The following is a 15,074-nucleotide window of genomic DNA, read 5'->3' on the forward strand; positions in this document are numbered from 1 at the left end:
TGTTGGGCTTGTGTCCAATCTGCATTTTTCTTCAAGGTTTTGCTTTTATTTATTTTCATGTTGTCTTCTGAGTTTGTGTCTTGATCTTCACTGTTACCATAGTAGCTTTTAATGATCAGGTTCTTTTTTTTTTGTTTACCCATCTTTTCCAGTCTTTTTTTTTTTTTTTTTTTACTTTGAGCTTTGTGCTAAAGTTGGTTTCTGCTTACCTAAGAGGTGGGAAGTCACTGTCCCAAGTTTCAGGCTTTTTCATGCTGCTATTTTCAGAGCTAGCCCTGGGGGTCTGCAAGTTTGTGGTGCTTCCAAAGTGATGAGATCTGGAGAAATATATGGTCACCTCACTTTCGGTCTGGGCCCTGGTACTGACCAGGAAGGGCCTCTGCTCCCAACTGTAAGCATTCTTTTGCAAACTAAAACTAAGTAGTGGAGAATGGAGTTGCCAAATGGGGCCCATTCCTGTGCCTAGTGCTAGCACAGCAGTCTCCGTTGATCTCTGCCCAGGTGTCCAATCCTCTTACTGAGCAGTCTGGGCCCCCAGTTCTACTGATGCCACCATCACTTCCTCCAAGACCCACATCTGGTCTTAGCCCTTGTGCTCTCCCGGCCAGCCCCCACCTCAGTGTCACCGATCTCTCCCTCTGATCTCCTACATTGTTGTGGGCTGGAAAAACGTCTCACCCTGACCTTTTGTTGGTTATGCTGCTTTAGAATTCGGATCTTAAAGTTGTTTAGAGGGGAATGTTGGGGAGGGTTCAGCTTGAAAGCTCTTTACCTTTACCCAAGTACTGTAAAATATCTGTGATTTCATGGCTGCATGTACTTCCACAGTCACTTTTATTGATCATCAGTCCTAATGAATTTTTTGTTTAGGCTAGACCTGTAATTTCATTGGGTTGGAGACCTCCAGATAAGAAGATTCCTCTATCAGTTTACCTACTCTACAACTTAGAGAGTTAATTGCCTGGTGCACTGAGAAACGGTACTTGCTACTCTGCAACTTAGAGAGTTAATTGCCTGGTGCACTGAGAAACGGGACTTGCACTCAGGTCTTCTTGAATCAAGACCTTTCAGAAGCTAGCTAGAAGAGTCCTGGAAGAACACCAAGCCTAGCAAAGGTAGAGAACCCCATAGTTGGCCACTCAGCAACCTTTTTGACCAATGCAACCTATATTTATTTTTAGAAGAATCAAAAAATTCTTAAAATGCTTCCACCTATGTCTTACAACACCTTATTATTCCTTTAGTCTAACTGTCCTAGAGTGCAGTTATTTGAAAGGAAAAAACAAGCAAAGGGCTGGATTCAAGCCTACCAGCAAGGCTGATTCTGTGCTCTAAAGGAAATGGTTCCCGAAGCATAGTTTCACTTTCTTACTGGAATTTCTTAGAGGTTTATTTTTTTTTTCTTTTGCATGGGTTAAGGCCCATAACAGCTGCTCAATAAATAATTGATTGATTGATTGGAAAGCAAAGAGAAGAGGAAAAGAAAAAAGGAAAGAACAGAACCAGAGAGAGACAGCCAAGGAGTTTAATTAAGCAGCAAGCTACAAAGATAGATGTTGTCTTTATATCAAGCAAGGGCTGCACCTTAGAGACCAGTGGTGTTATAGGGCTTCTTCAAGACAATCAAGTCTGGCCCATCAGCAAAGATGGAGCTAGAAGGAACTTTAGGGCTTATCTGGTCCAGTCCTTTCATTTTGTAGATGAGAAAACAGGCCCAGGAAGACCACTTAAAGTGACTTGCCCAAAGTCACACAAGTGGTGAGCAACAAAGGTGAGATTTGAACCATGGTCCACTGATTAGAGAACCAAAATGCTTTCTTACCCAACCTAATGCTCTGAAAAATTTAATGAGCTGCCATGATCAAAAGATGAGAGGAGGAAGTGAAACAGACCTTGCATGCACTGAATGGACCACCTGTGGCAAATTTTCTTGCACAGGCATTGATGGGTTTTGATCTGCAACATTGGAGGGAATCACATTGATTAGATCTATTTGAGTCTTTGATTATGTATATGCAGAAGGGGCAGCCAGGTCTCACAGTGGATAGAGCACCAGGCCTGGAATCAGCAAGATTCATCTTCCTGAGTTCAAATGTGGCCTCAGACACTCACTAGCTATGTGACCGTGGTAAAATCAATTAACCTTGTCTGAAAATGGCAAAACACTCCAGTATCAGTGCCAAGAAATCCCTTAGTGAGATCACAAAGAGTCAGACATGACTGAAAACCACTGAACAGCAATGGCCAGAAGAATTTGCCAACCAGTGACCGATACTCTGTACTTTGAAAGGTGCACAGAGGACACACAGTCAATCACTGAAATCAGACTTACCTACCAGAGCAGGATGAGTTTCAACAAAAACAGAAGGGAAAGAAAAAGGTTGTAAAAAAAAAAAAAAAAAGGCTTGTACTTTCTGGTAGGAATTTTGAAACTATGCCCCAAAGGTCACTAAACTGAGCCTTTACCTTTTGACCCAGTTATAGTTGGGGCATCAAGGTAGCTCAGTGGATAGACTGCTAGTCAGGAGTCAGGAAGACCTGAGTTCAAACCTGGCCTCAGGCACATACTAGTTATGTGACCCAGGGCAAGTCACTTAACCTCTGCTTCAGTTTCTTCAGCTGTAAAATGGGTAATAACAGCACCCACCTTCCAGGGTTGTTATGAAGGTAAAATGAGGTTATATTGATAAAGTACTTAGCACGGTGCCTAAAACATAGTAGGTGCTTAAGAAATGTTTACTTCCTTTTTTCCTTCCTTCCTATATTATTACTATATATATATATATATGTCATCAAACAGATCAAAGATCCAAATGTACAAAAATATTTATAGCAACTCTTTATAATAGGTAAAAACGAAACTGAGTGCCCACCTATTGGTGAATAGCTAAACAAATTGTGGTATGTGGATGTATGCCATGAGAAATTATGAAAAATTTCAAAGAAAGCTGGGATCTCTGAAATCATGCAGAGCAAAATGAACAGAACCAGGAGAACAATTTACAAGATGATGATACTATTTTTAAAAACTTAGAATTCTGATCAATGTGATGATAAATCACAAGTCCAAAGGACTGAAGATGAAATACGCTGCCCATCTCCTACCAGAGCTATCTTGGACTTCAAATGGAGAATAAGATATACATTTTGGATTAGGTGATATGGTAGATAAAGTGCTGGGCCTGGAGTCAGGAAGACTCATCTTTCTGAGTTTAAATCTGGACTCAGACACATGGTAGCTCTGTAACCCTGGGCAAATCACTTCACCCTGTTTTCCTCAACTTTCTCATCTATAAAATGAGCTGGAGAAGGAAATGGCAAATTAGTCTTTGCCAAGAAAACTCCAAGTGGGGTCACAAAGAATCGGACATGACTAAAATGACTCAACAACAAAATTAGAAAACATATATAGGGATGTGTATTCATATTTGAATTTCATGTCTTTTCCCAATCATAAAATAAATTGAGAAGCAGCTTGGTATAGAGGACAGAGACTCAAGAAGGGTCCCTGACCCTGAAGGCAGGAAGACCTGGGTTCAAGTCCTGATGATATATGATCTCAAAGACCAATTTTGAATATATGACTTTGAACCCATCAATAGAGGTCAAAATCTCTTAGCATTTATAGAACACTTTGAGGTTTGCAGAGTGCCTTACACACTATCTCAGTTGATTTTCAGGACCCTGTGAGGTATGTGGTGTTATCCCCATTTTGCATACAGGTGAAGAAGCTAAGGCTAGGAATTTAATGGCCTGCCCAAGATTGTATAGCTTGGAAACATCCCATGAAGGATTTGAACTCAGTCAATAAGAATTTATTAAACACCTTCTACTTGCCAGGCACTGCCCTAAGCATAGGCAAAACACAATCCCTGCCTAAGTATTCCTGACTCCAAGTCCTATACTCTGTCTACTTTGTCACCTTATCGCTTGGAGAGGAAAACGCGAGACTTGGAATCAAAGAGCTCACATCTCAGCCTGACTACTCACTCTACAAGTAATGCTAGAACTAAATGTCTCCAGGCTCCAATTTCCTCATCTTTAAAATGGGGGCAGGAGGAGGTACACTAGATGGCTTCTGAGGGAGGCCCATTACAACTCTAAATCCTTGATTTCGTGATCATGAAAAGACATATTAGTAAAAGACCAATTCCTAAAAGTTTCTCATTGGATGGTAACAGAAGACCCCATATACTATTTCCACACACCTGTCCTACCCTTTTAGTTGAAGATTCCAGCATTAGCCACACGATGGCAGCAACGTCTAACAACAGCATGTCTCGAAAGCTGCCATTCATTATATTTCAAATTACAAATTTCAGCAGTAATCAATGAGTTAAAAGGAAGGATTACATTTCCCTTGCATTCAAAAATGTAAATGTGAATATCTATTCGTTATTGAATTTCATGTATTTCCCCAATCATAAAACAAATTGAGAGACAGCATGGTACAGTGGACAGAGAACTAGGAAGGGTCCCTTACCCAGGAGCCAAGAAAATCTGGGTTCAAGTTCTGCCTCTGATAAAATCTGGCATTGTGACTCTGGGCAAACTAAATCTCACAATGCTCTAGGTCAGAGGTGTCAAACACATGAGGGGACTCAACACTCGAGTGTCCAAAAGAGATGAAAATGTAAATGGGAAATATTTAACAAAATAAATAAAAATACGATAGAACATAGCTCACATTAAGAAGTCATTTTCTAAGTCATTATGCAGCCTGTAGGGATCCTTGTGTATGGTTTTGTGCCTTCCCCTACTTCTATCTGAATTTGACTCTGCTCCAGGCACCGTTTAAGATTACAAATTGCAGGCAATGTACAGATCTGCGCTGGTAGGAGTTTCCTCACCTCGGAATTCCTTTAACTGATGAAATCAAAGGTCTAATTCCTATCCCTAGGAAACAAATGAACATGCTTGTTATATGAATCCAGGAGCTATTTAAATCCTTCTTTGCCCACCTGAGATGGAGCTGGGTATTTTCATTGCCTCACATCACCATCACTACCCCCACTCTCACCTCATTATCAGCTCTGACCAGCTTTGGTTGCTAAGCAACTAAAGTAGCATTGCTGGACATGAACATCAGCCCTTAGCTGCCCTGTTTTCCTTTAATGAGACCATGGCTATAGCCCAAATTACCTTTTTTCACATGGAGAGCTGAAGAGGTTGCACAAGACTTATCTCCTTAGTGAAATGAATCACATCTTTGATTTGCTAATGGAGATAAAGGAAGCCTGGGTTGTGCTAAATAACAGATGGACATCTTTCTCAAGCGTTTTAATTAAGTAGTACCTACTTATGTTTAAAATTCATCTGTTGGAATCGCAATTTTTGTTTTACTCTTTTAAAAAGAGATTTCTTTATCTGAGATTAATATATATAAAATGTGTATGTGTGTGTATAAATGGGTAAACTCTCTATGAATCCTTAGATGCAGAAAAAAGTAACACAGACTTTAGGTTGAAGGCCTTAAATCTGGAAGTAACATGATATGATGGGAAGGATGCTGATTTTGGAGTTAGAGGCTCTTGCTTCAGCAACCTGGCAACCTGCGGGACGTTGGGCTGGTCACTTTGTAGGCCTTGGGTCCCAGTCTCCTCGTGTGTGAAATGACATCTTCAGTCTCTACCAACTTAGTGATCTTTGTGTTTATGTGTATGCTTGTGTAATCTGCACAGGTGGGATTTTAGCCAGTCAATAAACATCTGTTAAGTGCCTTTTGTGCTAAATTCCAAATCTCAATTGAAATTAGCATTCTGGGGGCAGCTAGGTGGCGCAGTGGAGAGAGCACCGGCCCTGAAGTCAGGAGGACCTGAGTTCAAATCCGGCCTCAGACCAAACACTTGACACTTACTAGCTGTGTGACCCTGGGCAAGTCACTTAACCCCAATTGCCTAAAAAGAAAAAAAAGAAATTAGCATTCTGTGGAGATAACATGGATTGCCTACTGGAAGAGAGAGGGAGAGATCATGCTAACAATTGGTTTTTAAAGTATAGTCTGGGACTCCTGAAGGTCCCCGAGACTCTTAGGGTGTCTGTGAGGTCCAAACTATTTTCATAGTAATTCTAACATGATAGATATTAAAGTATGTAACCCACACAAACAAATGCTCAGGGTGGAGAGGGAGGTGGGGGAGGGGGGTGTTCTTAATAATTTTTAAAAGTATAAATGGATCCTGAGGCCAAAAAGTTAGAGAAGCACTGATCTAGGCCAACCCCTAAACTGAGGCCTTCACAACATGGCCCCTATCATTCTTTTTTTTTTTTAAAGACAGGTGGGGTTAAGTGACTTGCCCCAGGTCACACAGCTAGTAAGTGTCAAGTGTTTGGTCTGAGGCTGGATTTGAAAAGTCCTCCTGACTTCAGAGCCAGTGCTCTATCTACTGCCCCACCTAGCTGCCCCATGGCCCCTATCTTTCTACCCTCATTATATTATTACTCCCCTTCCCTCACTTTACAATCCTAACAAACCATCTTCTCTGTTTTCCAAAGAGGAATAAGTTGCATATTATATATACACACACATGGGTATATACAAAAATGTTTCTAGCCATTCTCTTTGTTGTGGCAAAGAACTAGAAACTAGGGGAGTGAATGCCTATCAATCTGGAAATGGCTGAACACATTATAGTATGTGAATATAATGGAGTATTATTGTGTGATAAGAAATAAGAAAAGGAATGAATGGTTTCAGAGAAACCTGGAAGATTTTTATGAACTGGTGCAGAGTGAAGTGAGTAGAAACAGGAGAACAATTTATAAAAAACAACATTGCAAAAATGGGCAATGTTGAAAAATTTAGAAACTATGATCAACATGGTGGTCAGACATGATTTCAGAAAATAATGTTATATACCTCCTAACAGAGAAGTGATGGACTAAATATGTAGAATGGGACACTTTTTTGATATGATCAATATAGGAATTTGTTGTGCTTGAATATATGCATATGTATATAAAAATATGCATGTGCATATGTTTACATAGACCAACATATAGAGAGAGAGAGACATAGAAATATTTGTAGATATGTATTATATGTGTGTGTTTGGTTTTTTTTTCTTTTTTTCCCATAGGAAGTAGGAAGGGAGAGAGAAAGAAAATAAATGCCTATTAATTTTAAAATGAAATAAAAATTTAGTAGTATATGTAGTAGTATAGTTTTATATATATAATATATGTTAGTATAGTATGTATACTACTATAGTAGTAAGTTCTGGAAGGACATAGGCTTCTCCCTGCATCTTCTTCTCTTGTTCCATTTGCTTCAAAAGCAATAGTAGTCAGGAACCCGAAGGGGAAACTATTAAAAGAGATTCAGGGACCTTCCTAATTATCTGGGTTATCATTGGCCCAGTAGGGTCAATTTCCTTAAGTTCTCATTACATCTTGGTTTCTGTTACTTAGATCTAAAACATGGCTTGGAGGGAATCAGTGTCCTTTCCTCATATAATTTAGTAGCATTGTGGCATGGCAAGGGGGGTGATATTTGGGAGAATGGGGCAGCAGCAGCTGCAGGTCTCAACAGTGGCCGAATGCTCCATTAGTGAGCAGTACAACATTTACTCAATGGTTTCTGGCATTCGTTATGTGGTCATACAAGCTGACACAAGCAGAAAGTTAGATCTTTAATAACTTTTTCATTTCCAGAGGAGACCTTTTAAAACACTTCCCCTCTTCAGGGAGTTACCACAAGACAAGCTTGTGCTTTAAAAATCACCCCGTCTGAGCTGAGAGAAGAAAGAGCTTTTATTTCTTTCTTTTTTTTTTAAGACAGAAACCATATGGAATTTCCAACATCACATAGTGCACAAATTACTCTGCCTGATTTTCTTGAAACTTTACCCTTTGCATTCCAAGCTGAACAAAGGCTGAAGATGAGCAGGGAGCTGGCACTGACGTTCCACTAGCAAGAATGTTTTATTGGGAAATTTGCCCAAGAGAGGAAAGGGGACAATGATGATGGAAGCCAGAGGGCTTGAACCATGAAGCTCTGACCTAAGCTTTCTCAACAGGCACAAAGGTTATATAAGCTTCATGCATTGTGGATTCAGACATGGACCTCTCAGGAGACATAAACACTTCTCCTTTTCCTAATCTAACAATTCTCCATTTTTGTCCTTAAATGAGATGACTAGTGAAGGAGCTCTGATTTCATCAGCATGGAGGGGACTCCCAGCATGGAAAATCTCTCCTTAGAAGATCACAGAATTTCAAAGTTAGAAGGGACCTCTAGTTCAAAATCCATATCCCAAAAGGAATATTCATTGTAACAAGAGGTCATGCAGTCTGCCTGTAGACCTCCAAGAAGAGGGAACCTACCATTTCCACAGCAACTCATTCCACTTCTGGACAGCTCTAATTTTTAGAAAATTTTTTTGTTTGTTTCTTTCTCCCAAATATTAAAGCCTAAAATTTGGCTAATTTCCACCTACCTCTCCTAGCTCTGCCTTATGGAGCCAAACAGAACTGTTCTAATCTTGATTCTATGAGACAGTCTTTCAAGTACTTGAACACAAGACCTAGGGAAATGAATGGGGCTTCTAGAAGTTAAGCAATAAATGTCAAAGACAGGGTTTGAACCTAGGTTTTCCTGACTCCAAACCCAGCACTTTATAGACTACCTCCAGGCTGCTTCTAATTATATGATATTTAAAATGTCCGCTACCCTAATGGGTAGTGGTGGTGGTGGTGTGTAAAATCATCATTGCACCCCAAACCCTGGACCTTTGACTGTATCCCCCCATTAAAATAGTGTTTTGTTAGCAAACAAGCTAATTTGAAGAACCAATTCAATCTAAATGTCCCTGAAGAAAATATGTGTTTAAACTTCTGGTTAGGAGGGTGATGGGAAAGGCTATAGGAAAGAGACCCATTCTCCCGAGTCAATTGAACAAACATTTATTAAGCACTTACTGTGTGCCAGACACTCTCACATATACTCTCAGCAAATGTCTGAAAAGTACTCCAGTTGTAACAATGATAAAAACCAAAGGAAAACAAGTAAATTCCTCCATCTAAGCCAGAATCGCAAGCCAGAAGCCAGCAGAGATTAGGAAAGGGGTCTCATCAGAGAAGTCAGTGTAAGCTAAGAGGTCTAAAGACTCAGAGTACTGGGAATGGGGTCAATCAGGGAAACCAGAACCAGTTCCAGGCCAGGATCCCAGCTTTTGGATTCTCATAATAAAAAATAAGAGATAGAACCAGTCTCCATAGGTCACTGCGGAAGGAAACAGGTCCAGGTTGTGGATTCCTCAGAGTACTTGAAGACCCACCAAGAGACAAGGCCAATTCAGTGGACTGGTTGCACACGTTGGGAGTGCTTGCAGAGGGCCTGAAAACAGGGAGCTTTCTTATCATCACTGAGATGTGTCAGGACTACATCAAAAAACAGAACCAGCTCCTAACTGGGGATTGTACAACAAGGAGAAAATCAATAAGCATTTATTAAGCACTTACTATATGTCAAACAGAGATACACTGAGGCCAGTATTCACATTGGACCAACAAGAAATTTAGAAAGGAGCCAGGGATTGAGGCAGGAGATGGATCCTTAGTAACAGCACAGCCCCAACCAGAATGGTAGCAACATCCACACTACAGAAGGCACAGACCCAAGGCCTAGCCAACACATACAAGAGTAACGAAAGAGAACTGGCCCAAATATAAAATCTCAGTCCAAGAACTGATACTGAAAATATGAGTAAAGAGAAGGAAAAAAAAACAACAATGTTGTTGAAGAAGTATAAGTTCATATGAATGAAGAGCTATAGGTTCAGAGAAGCTCAACTATAAAAACCCAATCTACATTCTACAAGGGGCCTTCTCTCAAGAAGCTTGTGATCTTCTAGGGTTGAAAGTTCATTCGTTCAACACAATTTCTGCTCCGAAAGAAGCAATTTCCATTTAAGGACAAAAATCAGAGTACGCACTTGCACTACTACTGTGGACTTCGCACTCTAGAAGCATAAATTAGTCAAGTTACTTAAATAGCAAAGAAATCATTCAGAGCAAAGTCTGAATTTCCTTCTTAAGTTAAAATGTCACCTACATGAGATCTCCTTCTTGATCCTCCCAGATGTTAGGGTGCTTCCCCTGCCCCCCCAAATTATTTTGCATTTATTCTCTGTATATTTTGTATTGCCTGATCTATTTACATAGTGTTTCCTCCCAGTGGAATATAAACTCTTTGAGGGCAGGGACCATTTGGGGTTGTTTTGTCTTTGTATCCAAAGCACCTAGAATAGTACCTTGCCCAGAGTAAGTCATTTAATAGTGGAGATTGGATTAAACTGAACTGAATTGAAATTCAAGGTACCAACATCTGTAGAATAATACCTCTGGAAAATAAAAAACGATGTTCTTTGATTGGACCCTAAAATGCTGCCTCAAGAGGTTTCTCCTTTCATTGCTTTCTACTACCAACAGCCCTAACAGGAATCCTGATCAGTCCCCTTTACTCCATACCTAGGGAATCGGCAAATGTTGCTTCTCTCAATTGAATCAGACGAGCAAAACTGATTTTCTTAAAGCCTCACTAATAAATTAAAGGCAAGAATTGTTGTTACTGTTCAGTCATTCAGTTGTGTCCAACTTTTCATGCCCCTCTGGACCATATCACCCCTATACTGTACATAAGGTTTTCCTGGCAAAGATATTGAAGTGGTTTGCCATTTTCTTCTCCAGTGGATTAAGGCAATGGGAATAGTAAGGAAAGAATAACACACAACAAAATATGGGGTCCAGTAAGCTCTCCACAATTTTCCTGTTTTCTATCTCTACCATGTACCTCCTGCTACTCACATACCTGCTTGGTTGTCAATCCTAAGTTAAAAAACCCCTCCTTCCAAATGCATAATTGTTAGTACTTTTCAATGGAGTTATTTTAACATTAGGGGTGGGGAGGCGTTTTGTTTTTTAATTATCCTTACACCTAAGAAGATACTAACATCATAAGTGGCTATTTGCCAACAATCTGGTACTTCTCGTCAATGTTAAAGTAACTTAGAATCCCCTTTTTCTCTCTTGTGCCTAGTCTCAGAAGTCATATTGGTGGTCCAAGTTCATGAAAAACTTGTCTAACACATTAAGCCATACTCCGGGATGCCATCCCTCACTTGGCTGCATTGGCGCCTCTTTGTCATAACTGCATGACAATTTCAGTATTTCCTGGAGTAACTTCAACATTTATTTTATTATTAACCATCAAAATCTACATCCTTTTAACAGTACCAGTTGACACTTTAACTGCATCTGTTCTGGAGTTACTTCACCTAAGCAGATTTCCTTCATTTGTCTCCTTTCTGCTTTTTATTTAAAGACAGAAGTCAGAAGAAGGGTGGGATTGAGTTAAGCGTCTGGACTTTGATCCACCCTCGGCCCATTCATCTACCAATTCTCACCCCTACCTAGGAATGAACAATGACCCACTTGAGTTTGACAGTAATCAGGAGCAAAGTTAAAAGAAATTTTACATGTCTCTTCTTTCCTTTGGCAACTCCTTAGTGCTTAAAAGGAAAGATGACTACAAATGGGTGGTTGTCTGTATTTCTGAAAGATAAACATAGAGAGGAAGATGATTTGTAAGCGATTGAAAAGTGTTTACTTTTCAGCATTTCCTTTCCTTTCAAATTTCAGATCTGAAGCTTAAGCACATTTATTCAGGAGGAAATAGGAGCAGGTGGCTCCTGCTCTCAGTTCCTCACTGGTGTCTTTTCCACCCAGGGTTAGTCCATACGCCAGCCTTTGAGATATTGGGGGCAGCAGAAGTGAGACGAATTGGGCCCGAGATTTCTCTCTAGTAACTTTGATGTCTCATGAGAGAAGAAAATGTTTACTTCCATCACTATTCTTAAATTATCCTATAAAAACCATTTTATGGTACAATAAAACTTATTTACTCAAATGGTTTACAATTGAGAGAGGAGGAACTGAAAAAAGAATAATGACAAAGTGGGCAGCACAGAACTTGTTTTTGGAAGAAACAAACTTACAAAGAATTCTTTAGCAAAAATCAAGCTCATGATCCATGTGGCTACAAAGAAGTTAAAATTTTCCAATTAACAAAGTTATCATACATTCACAAACACTACAAACTATCTTAGATGCAAGATTTAAGAGAATGGGAAATAGATAACGTGACATTTCATTATAATCATAATAATTACATAGGGTTTTAATTTTTTTTTCAATTTCCTCGTAACAGCCTGGTCAGATACGTAATACAAGAATTATTGTCCCGGTTTTACAAATGAGGAAACTGAGACTAAGTGACTTAACTTTCCAATGACTACATGGCTAGTAATTTTCTCAGGGAGGATTCACACCTAGGTCTCCTGCCTTTGAATCAAACTCTTTTTTGTACAACACCATTCTGCCTGTATTTTGTTTCCTTGCTGTTGTTTTTGTTGTTGTTGTTTAATGCCTTAAATGTAGAGATGCAGTTTGGCATAGTGAATAAAGAGCTGGCTTCAGCATCAGGAAGACTTGGGTTCATCTTCCTTTAATGCATGTGTGACCCTGGGCAAGTCACTTAACTTCGGTGCCTCAGGCAACTTTCTAAGACAATGGTGCATATACTGATATTCATTGACAGAAGGAGTTCCTTCATGAGGACTTCCATATATTAATGAAGTCACAAAAGGAAATGTTAGCTAGGGATCCAGTGTAGAGGTAGAGACAGCAAGGTGTAGGAACAGTCCTGGAAATAAAGACAGCGAAGTGGCACAATAGATTGAGCACTTGGCCCAGAGTCAGGAAGATCTGAGGCCCATTTGGCCTCAGACACACTTACTAGCTGTGTGACTTTGGGCCAGTCACTTAACCTCAGTTTGCCTCAGTTTCCTCAACTGCAAAATGGGGATAATAATAGCACCTAACCTCCCAGGGTTGTTATGAAGATCAATTGTGATAATATCTGTAAAGTGTTTTGTAAATATTACTAAAGTACTTAGTGTTGCTGCTGTTGAGTTGTTTCAATCATGTCCAACTCTCCATGACCCTATTTGGGGCTTTCTTGGCAAAGATACTGGAGTGAGTTGCCATGTCCTTCTCAAGCTCATTTGACAGATGAGGAAACTGAGGCAAAACAGGATTAAGTGACTTGCCCAGGGTCACACAGCTAGTAAGTGTCTAAAGCCACATTTGAATTCAGGTCCTTCTGACTCCAGCGTATTGGCCTCCTAGCTGCTCCTCATACCCAACAAACATTTCCTCTCCCCCAAGACTCCAGCAAGCTTGTCACCTCTAGCTTGATTTCTTGGCATGGCTTTGGACTCTGCCTGTTAAATGCCAGCGTCTGTCTGTCTGTCTGTCTGTGTCTCTCTCTCTTCTGCTCCTTTTTCTTCTTCTCCTTCTTTCTGTCTCTCTCTCTCTGTCAAACTTCCACAATTGATTATTTCATGTTATCTGAAGTCATAGTTTGTTTTCCCCCAACACACACACACACACAACCTAAATGCCCTTATTTCATGTCGCATGCTTGGGATGCTCTCCCTCCTGACTTCTATGATGCTGAATCTCTAGCTTCCTTGAAGACTCAGCTCAAGTGCCCCCAAAGGGCCTTTCCCAGTCTCCCAGCTCATCAGTACTTTCCTTTTTGAGGGCCGTATCCAGTCATCCTGATCTATATCTTGCCCCTGAACTCAGATGGTTCCAGAGGAGAAAGTGAGACTTATTGGTGACTTTGCACAGCCCTCCCTCACTTAAAGCCAATTCACTTGCACATCATGGCATCATTTCCCTGACGTCATAGTCCTCTTTGAGAATGAAGGATAAACAACACCCTCTGTGAGTAGAAAAGGAGCTAATCCACTGGGGGCCCAACTGGAATTGGCCAGTTGAGCAATACAGTTCTTTCTTTTTTTTCTTTCTTCCTCCTCCTCCTCCTCCTCCTCCTCTTTCTTCTTCTTCTTCTCTCTCTCTCTCTCTCTCTCTCTCTCTCTGTCTTCTTTCCCTTCCCTCTGTCCACAAATGGTATCATACCCTTACCTGCAGGTGCTCTGCCCAAAGGAATGTAAATTTTGATCACTGAAACCTCACAAGATATCTTGGGGTTTGTGGGCTAGATTTCTTTCTTAAGGTCCATGTCTTAAATCCAAATCACTCTGGCTCTCCTTCATTGGCCAACAATAGGTCCCAGGCCAAGCCCCACTTGGTCATGGTTTGAGACCTGATTGGTTCACAGAGAATATAAATAGCAATTGTTTCTGTTCTAGCCACAAACCCTGAGGGTCTTCCCCTCTTGGATTGATTTTTTTTTGACTAGGTAAAAGAGGTCATTCTCTGCCTCATTTCTTACCTAGCCTTAATCCCTGATTGTGCCTTGCCTCAGTCAAACTGAGACCTGTTAAAGACCTTACCTTAAAAAGGCCAAGGTGTCCCACTGCATCCAGGGCCATCTCCAGTCATCCTGATTTATATCTTGTCACTGGACTCAGATGACTCTGGAGGAGAAAGTGAGGCTTGTGACTTTGCACAGCCCTCCTCACTTAAATCCAATTCATTTGTATATCATGGCATCACCTCCCTGATGCCAAGGTCGTCTAAGAGAACAAAGGACAATCAATAACTTTTCTTTTTAAGGCTACCTTCTGTCAGTCTGCATTTGTCTTATCTGTACCAATTCATGGACGTGTTCTCTTCCCCCATTAGAATGTGAACTCCTTGAGGGCAAAGACTGTTTTTCTCTTTTCTTTGCATTTCCAGTGTACAGTACCTAGCATGTGGTTAGCCCTTAATACAAACTTGTTGGGTGACTGACTGAGGAGTTTCTGTTTTATCCTAAGGGCAATGAAGAGTCGCTGAATACTTCTAAGTATAGCATTTAATAAATATGTAATTGGCGGATTAATGGATGTTCTGATTAATGTCAATTATATTTTTGCTACCTCTAGCAAAGGGTGTCATTGAGACATCTGTTCATTAGCAAAGATATTCACATACCTAGAAAATCAGTTCAGTTTTGTTCCAAATCACAGTATAATTTCACCTCTCTTTACTTACATTTTACAAAAAATGTCTTTACTTCAACACTTTGAAAACCTGTAATTGTATGGGAATGGAATCACCCT

This window comes from Vombatus ursinus, unplaced genomic scaffold (genome assembly GCF_900497805.2).
Source record: "Vombatus ursinus unplaced genomic scaffold, bare-nosed wombat genome assembly UNPS02014874.1, whole genome shotgun sequence".
NCBI classification, from domain to species: Eukaryota; Metazoa; Chordata; class Mammalia; order Diprotodontia; family Vombatidae; genus Vombatus; species Vombatus ursinus.